The sequence below is a fragment of the Jatropha curcas genome, unplaced genomic scaffold (assembly GCF_041381405.1).
Source record: "Jatropha curcas cultivar XTBG-Jc1 unplaced genomic scaffold, XTBG_Jcur_1.0 HiC_scaffold_147_pilon, whole genome shotgun sequence".
Classification (NCBI taxonomy): domain Eukaryota; kingdom Viridiplantae; phylum Streptophyta; class Magnoliopsida; order Malpighiales; family Euphorbiaceae; genus Jatropha; species Jatropha curcas.
This window is the reverse complement of record NW_028322381.1, coordinates 20491-30379: the sequence shown is the minus strand read 5'-3', so window position 1 is coordinate 30379 and position 9889 is coordinate 20491.

The following is a 9889-nucleotide window of genomic DNA, read 5'->3' as shown; positions in this document are numbered from 1 at the left end:
TTAAGGCATAGTTTGCGAACCCGAGGTGGATCCCGAGACCATGTCATGTTGATGAACTAACCAATGAATGAATGCTTTGCAAGGTAAATGATGTAATAGGACCAATGAAATGTTTAAGTGATTTCGACTTGCCGCTCGGGGTTAAATCCCAAACGTGCCTACGTACTTCCGTTTGAATGGAAGATCAAAGTCAACGTAGTTCGATAGGCCTTTTTTAAAGGGCTTTGAATGGGTATGCTTAATGCATGAGTGTGTGTGTATGCTTCGTGCATTTTGTTTAGGCATTTTGCCAAAGAATTGATTGATTTGATTAGGCGTTTGTTGCCAAAAGTGTTGATTTAAGGCTTTTAGCCAAGATGGGTTGATTTAGGCAATTTGTTGCCAAAAGTTGATGTGATTTAGGCGATTTGTTTGCCAAAAGTGATTATTTGAAGGCTTTTAGCCAAAATGGGTTGATTTAGGCAATTTGTTTGCCAAAAGTGTTGATTGGGCGATTGTCGCCAAAATTAATTGATTGGGCAATTTATTGCCAAAAATTGATATTTGGGCTTTTTGTCGCCAAAATGGTTGATTTAGACAATTTGTTTGCCAAGAGTGTTGATTGGGCGATTGTCGCCAAAATGATTGATTTAAGGCTTTTAGCCAAAAGATTGATTAATTCAAGGCATTTTGTCAAAGCTTCGATTTAAGCGATTTGTCGCTAAAAATGGCTAATCTTATTTATAGGCAATTTGTTTGCCAAAAGTGATCAATTGAATTGCAATATAAGTAATTTATTGCCAAAAAAACGTGGTTAATTAAGGCTATTTAGCCACAATTATTGATTAATTGGACTTAAGTCGGACTGTTTCGAAATAAAGGCGATTATACCGTAGTCATTAATTGACCAGATATTTTAGCCAATATTGTCGGATTTAGTCTTTAACACCACGATTATAATTAACCGGGCATTTAAGCTTAATCATATTTAATTGAGGCAGTTTATTTGCCAAATTGATGACTGTGAATACTCAAATTTTGAGGCTCAAAAAGCCAGTTTTCTCGGACTGCGAATAATAAAATTTGCTATAGTACCTATTTTTCCGGACTGCAAACAGTCCAGCCGGACCGGAGGCTATTTTGGAAGTTCATCGAAAGTATGCCAATATGGTACTTAAAACGTCCGGAATGTCGCAAGGATCACGGAACAGGTCCCGGAATATTTTTCGGAGATCCGAAACCCCTCTGAAGTGAAAGGCCCAAGGGCCGCCGCCGGACATGGCGGCACCTGCCGCCGGCAAGCGGCGGCAGCAGCCGCCGGTCATCGGCGGCACCGGCGGCACCGGTTCGACGACACCTGCCGCCTGCCGCCCGCCGCGGCGGCAGCTGCCGCCCTGGACCCATTTTTTTGCCTATAAATAGGCCACGTACCTCTTCATTTGAACTGGCTCGGTCTGTGTTGACGGACGCTCTTTCTCCCCCCACGCTTCTTGCGATTCTTTTACCGCTTTCTTGCATTTTTAATTTAATTTTATTGTTGTGATATTTGGACACTAAAATTGAATAAATTTTAATTAATTAATTAATATTCCCCAAACGAGGAGCTTAATCTGGAGCTAAGAAGCGGCCGTCGATTAAATCAGGTACATAAACGAAACTCTGCTCATTTAATTTTAGCACTTCATGTATATTTCTCTTCTACTCTTAATAATTCTACAACTGCATAAATGCATTCATGTCATTATTTAGGCAAATAAACTACCTTAATTAAACACGATTAAGTTTAAATACCCGGTTAATTAATAATCGTGGTGTTAAAACTTAAATCCGACAATATTGGCTAAAAGAGCCTAGTTAATTAATAACTACGGTTAATTGCCTTTATTTCGAATAGTCCGGCTTAAGTACAATTAATCAATAATTGTGGCTAAGAGCCTTATTCAATCATGTTTTTGGCAATAAATTGCCTACATTCAATCAACCATTTTGGTAACAAATTGCCTACGATTTAATCAATTTGAGGTAAACAAATTACCTATAAATAAGATTAACCATTTTTAGCGACAAATTGCTTAAATCAATTTTTTGGCATAATGCCTTGAATTAATCAACCTTTTGGCCAAAGGCCTTAAATCAATCATTTCGGTGACAATCGCCTAATCAACATTTTGGCAAACTAATTGCCTAAATCAACTAATTTTTGGCCAAAGGCCTTAAATCAATCATTTTGACGACAATCGCCTAATCAACATTTTGGCAAACTAATTGCCTAAATCAACTAATTTTGGCTAAAAGCCTTAAAATCAACCGTTTCGGCGACAATCGCCCAATCACATCATTTTGGCGAACAAATTGCCTAAATCAACACATTTGGCTAAAAGCCTTAAGATCAATCATTTTGGCGACAATCGCCCAATCAACAATTTCGGCAAACAAATTGCCTAAATCACAACACTTTTGGCAAACTAATTGCCTAAATCAACTTTTTGGCTAAAAGCCTTCAAATAATCAATTTTGGCAACAATTGCCTAAATGATCATCTTTTGGCAAACAATTGCCTAACTCAATCTTTTTGGCTAAAAGCCTTAAATCAACATCTTTCGGCAATAATAAGCCCGAACATCAATTTTTGGTGACAAATCGCTCAACAAAACGTCTTTCGGCAATAATAAGCCCGAACATCAATTTTGGCAATAAATTGCCCAATCAAACACTTCCTTTTGGCAACAAACGCCTCAACGGATCAATCAACCTCTTTGGCAAAATGCCTAAACAAAAATGCACAAAGCATACACACACTCATGCATTAAGCATACACATTCAAAGCCCTTTTAAAAAGGCCTATCGAACTACGTTGACTTTGATTTTCCATTCAAACGGAAGTACGTAGGCACGTTCGGGATTTAACCCCGAGCAGCAAGTCGAAATCACTTAAACATTTCATTTGGTTCAATTACATCATTTACCTTGCGAAGCATTCATTCTTTTGGTTAGTTGGTCAGCATGACATGGTCTCGGGATCCACCTCAGGTTTGTAGATTGTGCTTTAATCATTGGGATAATTAATCTAGTAACTAGGTTAACTAAAATTGGAGTCACTTAGGGTTTTTTCCTAGTTTACCCTAAAATAATTAAACAAGGTGGCGACTCACACACTCACGTGCATTTCTGCCCTTTAGTCATATTCATCATATGCTTATGTTCGGGAGAGGGGTTCACAATGACGTGAATGTATTTATGCAGCAGTTTAATTCAAAATTGGAAGTAGAAGAGAATATGCACAAAATGTTGAAATTAAATGGGCAGAGTTTCATTATTACCTGAGTTAATCGGCGGCCGCTTCTTAGCTTCAGCTTGAAAATTCCAGATTAAGCTCCTCGTTTGGGAATATTTAATTAAAATTAATTTAATTAAGTGACCAAATATCATAACAGCAGAGTAATAAAAGCCTACACTAAATGCAGAAAGCAGTAAAAGAACCGCAAGGAGTGTAGGGGAGAAGAGAGTGTCCGTTCAACACAGACCGAGTGCCTAAAAATGACGAATCGGGGCTGTATTTATAGGAAAACCCAGGTTGGAGGGCGGGCATCGCCGCCGTGGAGGGCGGTAGCTGCCGCCGTGGAGGGCAGGCGCCTGCCGCCGCAGACGGCGGCTGCTGTCCACTCGCTAGTTTTTCATTCCAAAGGCTTTTTTGGGAGTTCTGTACCTCCAAAAAATATTCCGGGACCAGTTCTGTGATCCTCATAATTTTCCGGACATTTCAAGTACCATATTGGCATACTTTCGGTGAACTTTTCCGAATGGCCTCCGGTCCGGCCGGACTGTTTGCAGTCCGGAAAAACAGGCTTTTTGAGCCTCAAAATTTGAGTATTCACAGCCACCTGGGACGACTCTGATTTGAAATGCGCCACTTTGGGCAGTTGCCACTTTGGATAGGTGCATTTTGATGCTCCGAACAGTGGGTGCGCACCTGGGACGGCTTGATCTGAAATGCGCTACTTTGGTCAGTTGTCACTTTGGACCGGTGTGTTCTTTGAACTGCTTGAATGTGCCATTTTAGGCGGTTGTCACTTTAGACAGGTGTGTTCTTTGAATGGCTTGGACTGAACAGAAACGTCAGTTTTGATGCTCCGAACAGTGGGTGCACCACCTGGGACGGTTTAGTCTGAAATGTATCACATTGGATAAACCTGCAAAAAGCAATTTTTGCTAACAGGAAAGAGACCCTTAACCTATGGGTTAGTATCAAAAGTTCTGTGATTATGCCCAAAGAAGCGTGCTCGTGTGAAGCATGAGTTTGCATTAAATGGAGTTTGCATAAGAATACGTGAATTTGCATGACTTTTCATGAATTTCTGTAATATTTATTAGAAATCATGCCATGGCACACGAAATGAGAAAATTTCACCTGTCGGGGCAAGGAGTTACTTGCAGCCAGTGTTGACGCCCCTGCTTGGGTAGCAAGCCATTAGTGAATTGCCAGCTAAGCATAGGAGATGGTTGCAACAGGCGGGCCTTCGGTCCATTTTAGGCCTATGGGCCAAAGTTAGGCCCAAAGTCTCCTTAAGTTGTTATAAATAGGTGAAATTAACACTCCTTTGTCACTTTCAACCTAAACCTCTTTTTTTGAAAAGGAAATCTCTTATTCCCTCTCTTTCGATCGTAACTCATGCTGCCAAGAATGTTGCTGATTGGCTTCGCGGAGGTGCGATGATTGATCCCGTGACTTGATCGGTTAGCCACAGTATGAAATTACGGGAATTCATACCCAATGTAGGGAATTCCATCATCCTATAGCTTGATTTGCCCAGCCACCTCTACTAGAGAACGATTGAGGTAATTCGAAACCCTTTTTCTTGTATTTTTTACATTAAGAACACTAGAAACATGCAAACAATAGGTTAGAAAATCAAAAACAATGTAGAATTTTGACGGAATTCGGGTTGAATGTACCGCCTGTGGTATGCGCCACTTGCATTGGTGTTGGCTAGACTACCATACTTTGGTGTGCTCCATAAGGACAGTGGTGCACGCCACTTGAGTAGTGGCTTATGACACATCTACTGTGATTTGCATATTTTGAGGATATGCCTCTGGAGCAGGTTGAGGAGATGGACTTGGATCCGATGGCCCGGGCCTTCCTCCTCTATCTGCTGTCGACTACTCTGTTCACAAAACTATGGAATCGATGCGGATTTGGTGCTTCTGCCACTCTTACAGGACTTAGATGCGACCAAACTAGGGAGCTGCTGCCTTGTCATATCTTTATTATGGGATGGACCTCTGTATCCGAGGCGTGCATCTAAGGGTAGGCTATAGCAGCATGATTAAGGTATAGTGACGAATTCTCCTTGGTGATTCTATTTTTCCTTTCTTCTTTTGCTCTTCATCACTGACTACTGTTTTATCCTTAACACAGATATGGGCCTGTGAGCACCGGGTCCTCCCCATGCAGACCTTATTCGGCTTCGATCACTACAAAAAAATGCTAAATTGCGATCGATTTTTGCGACCGACATATATGTCGCAATTTTGCGACCGATTTGCGACTTATAATCCATCGGTCGCAAATTTTGGCGCTTAAAATTCCCTGCGATTATGGTTAGTGATTTGCGGACCGCTGTTGTAATAGGGATTTGCGACCGATTTTGCGACCGATCTGCGGACTAATTGGTTATCGGTCGCAAAATTTCGCGCGTGTTAAAATGGGCCAAAGTTCGGGGACCGATTGGAGACAAAATTGCAACTGATTTTTTGCGACCGATATTTTCAGTCGCAAATCGGTCGCAAAATTTGCGCATAGTCAAACGACGTCGTGTCATTAAAAATTGCGACCGATTTTATAAACTTTGCGACCGATGAGTCGGTCGCAAATTTAGGGCTTTAAACGCCGCGCCCTCTCTTTTTTCTTTCTTCTTCTTTCTCTCTTCTCCTTCTCCTCTCCTCTCCTCCGTCCGCAGCGCCGCACAGGCCCTTCCTCACACCGTTCCAGCCCGCCTGACGCCGCCAGCCCCGCCCCCTTTGCACTCCGGTCAGTCGGTCAGTCTGTTTCGAAACAATCTGAGGTTAGTTTATTTTGCGATTAATTTTTCCAAATTTTTTTTTCGAATTTATTTGTTTTTCGAATTTATTTGTTTTTATTATATTAAGTTATTGTTGATTTTGTATATTGTTGTTAGAATTTTGTATATGGTTGCGATTAATTATTTTGTATATGGTTGAGTTGCGATTAGATAGGTATTATTGTGGTATTATTGTTATTATTAATATAATTATTGGTATTATTGTTGTTGTTATTATTATTATTATATTATTATTATTATTATTATTATTATTATTATTATTATTATTGTGATTGTTATTATTATTATTATTATTATTGTTATTATTATAATTATTACTGCTGTTCTTATTATTATTATTATTATTATTATTATTATTATTATTATTATTATTATTATTATTATTAGTGTTATTATTATTATTATTATTATTATTGTTATATTATAATTATTTAATGCTGTTGTTATTATTATTATTATTAATATTAATATTATATTATTGGTATTATTGTGACCGATACTATTATTATTATTAGTATTATTGTGATTGTTATTATTATTGTTATTATTATTATTATTATATTATTATTGTGATTGTTATTATTATTATTATTATTAGTAGTATTAGTATTATTAGTATTATTGTTGTTGTTATTAATATTATTATTAATGTTTTATTATTATTATTGTGATTGTTATTATTATTATTATTATTAGTATTATTGTTGTTGTTATTATTATTATTAGTATATTGTTACCTTAAGCGATTGTGATTGACAATTCTGGCAATTAATCTATTAGCATGCGTTTGTTTGCGGAATAAAATTAAGAGAAAAATTAGAATTAAAGATATGAATTATTGAAAATATTGGAATCAAGTGCATTTCACCGTATTATTTCTCTGAAAATTTAATATAAATCATTTTACACAATGAATGATATCAAAATATTAAATATCCATTCAATTTTTATTATTTTTTACTTGTTATATCTTTTTTTAACTAATAAAAAAAACTAGCTAATTTTGATTTTCAGGTGGTAACTTCCAATTAAACGCACTTAATTGTACCAAAATACTATTTCACGCTTAATTATACATATTTTCTATTTGTACATCGAAGTAGAAAAAAAAAAAAGAAAATTCAGGCATCATCAATATAATAACTGTATATTTTACAGTAGACCAAGAAAAAGTGATTTGATTTTAATGGCCCAGCTATTATAATTAACTTGATCCATTTTGAGGCCCAGCCCACAAAAACTTCATTTTTCCTTTTCCTTTTATCTCTAGATCCGGCACTACGTCAACCCATTTCATATTTGAAAGTTTATATATGGTCTATGAACAAATATAGTATTTTTTTTTTTTTTTTGTAATTGGAAATTGAATATTCCATTTAAAGAGATATATTAAAATTGGGCCCTAATATAGGGGAAAAGGTTGAGGTTGAGAATATACACATGATCTACCGTTGGAGAAATAACAAAAATGATAGCAATTGATTGAGACTTAACTTACTAAGGCAACAATCCAAAAAACACGTGTTTCTGACTTATGTTCTTTAATCACTCTTAAAAAATAAAGATATTTACAATCAATTAATAACTAAGAAAAATTAAATTGAAATCACATCCATTCCCCTCATCTTAAATAAAAATAATTACCAACTGCACAACCACCAGAAATTGAACGAGTTAGAAGGATGAATTTTTTTTAACTACCTCACCAACTCAGAAGCGAATTTATTACAAAATTAACTGATTTGATAGCCACTTTATTAGACCATTTCAAAGTCTGCAACCACTTCGTTCTAGTTTCAAAGTCTTCTTTGATAGAATATAATATAGATTTTTGAAGAATAATTGGAATTTATATAAATTATTTTTTGTGTGTTTAGGTTATTACATGTTCTTAATTATTGGCAACTCTTTCTTGAGAAGTTTGGCTGTGTTTGTTTTTCTTTAATTTATATTATTGTCGTTATTACTCTTAAATATGTTTTTGACTTAAATGAATGATGAGTTTGGATTGGAGGCCTAGTAGTGGCCATATTGCCTTTGGAGAATGTTGGTATGATATAGAAGTGTTTATTGATTTGTTTCTGTATTTGAGATTTGATTGTGTTGTGCCGAAATGCTGCCGAATTTTTTTCCGAAAAATTCAATATGTAGAATAGTACACTTACCTTTATTATAGTAGTCTTTGTATTCAATAAATGAACTTAGTGATTTTACACTTGCAATATCGTTACCCTTATTATAGAAATAACCTTAGTTAGTTATAAGTGTTGTAAATTGAACATTACATTAGGTGCATATTTTAAGGATGGTTTAGACTAATGTAATTACATGACAGGGCCCTTTATAAACACATTGTTAATTAGGTAAAAAAAAATGCAAAATAATCGAGATTGGATGTACTGGAGGTTCGAGGTCAATGGGATATTAAGACAAGAGTTCTGCAAGGATTGGAGGCGTTTATACAGTTTGCAGTTGGTAATCCCAGTTTTATGGATGGTAATAAGTTGAGGTGTCCATGCAATCACAAGAAGTGTCGAAATCGAGCCTTCTTAGACATCGATATAGTGAAACTTCATTTGTGCAAACATGGGTTCGTGGAAAATTATTATGAATGGATACATCATGGTGAAGCTCGAGTTGCCAGTGGGTCAGGCCACTCCATTCCGGTAAGTTTAGAAGTTCAGCCTTATCAATTTCTGTATGGCAATCAATGCAATGATATGGTAATCGATGCGAGTAGAGTACAATGTGATTGGGATAATATGGAGGAATCGCCAAACGTAGCAGCAACAACAATTGTTTGACATGCTAAGTGCAGCTAACAGTGAACTGTGGCCTGGATGCAAGAATCATTCAGTTCTGTCTGTTGTTGCACAATTACTACACATGAAAGCGGAGCACATTTTTCAGAAAGGTGTTACGATGATTTTGTGCAGTTAGCAAAAGAAATGTTGCCTGAAGGCCATTCAATGGTTGATAATTTTTATCGGACAAAAAATTAGTTCGGGGGTTGGGGACTACCGGTTAGATAAAGATTGATTGCTGTCGTAATAACTGTATGATATTCTGGGGTGTTGACTCAAATTCAGAGAATGCAAGTTTTGTAATCTTCCAAGATATCAATGGCGGGGTCAAGGGACTGGTAGAGAGCAAAAAGAGAAGGCTTTCAAGAAGATGTATATTTCCCTCTTATTCTCGCCTTCAAAGGTTATATGCATCTAAGGCGACAGCTGAACACATGACATGGCATGCTTTGCATGAATATGATGATGGTATAATGACTCATCCGTCAGACTCTAAAGCGTGGAAACATTTTGATAACATTCATCCTGTGTTTGCTGCTGAAATGAGAAGTGTCAGATTGGGGCTTTGTACTGAGGGGTTTCAGCCGTTTGGCCAATCAGGACAACAATATTTCATCATGGCCTGTCATTGTGACACCATATAATCTACCACCGTCAATGTGTATGAAAGATGATATATGTTTTTGTGTGTTATTGTTCCTGGGCCTACTAATCCAAACATAAAATTGATGTATTTCTGCAGCCTTTGATTGCTGAACTTAATTATTTATGGGAATATGGGGTTGAAACATTTGATATTTTGACCAATCAGAATTTCATAATGCGAGCTGCTTTGCTTGGGACCATTAGTGATTTTCCAGCATTTGGAATGTTATTGGGGGTGGAGTACCGCTGGCAAATTGGCTTGTCCTCATTGCATGGAAAACACAAATGGCATTTACACTAAAGCACGGAGGTAAACAATGTTGGTTTGATTGTCATCGTAAATTCTTACCAGAATCTCACCCTTGGAGGAGAAATCGA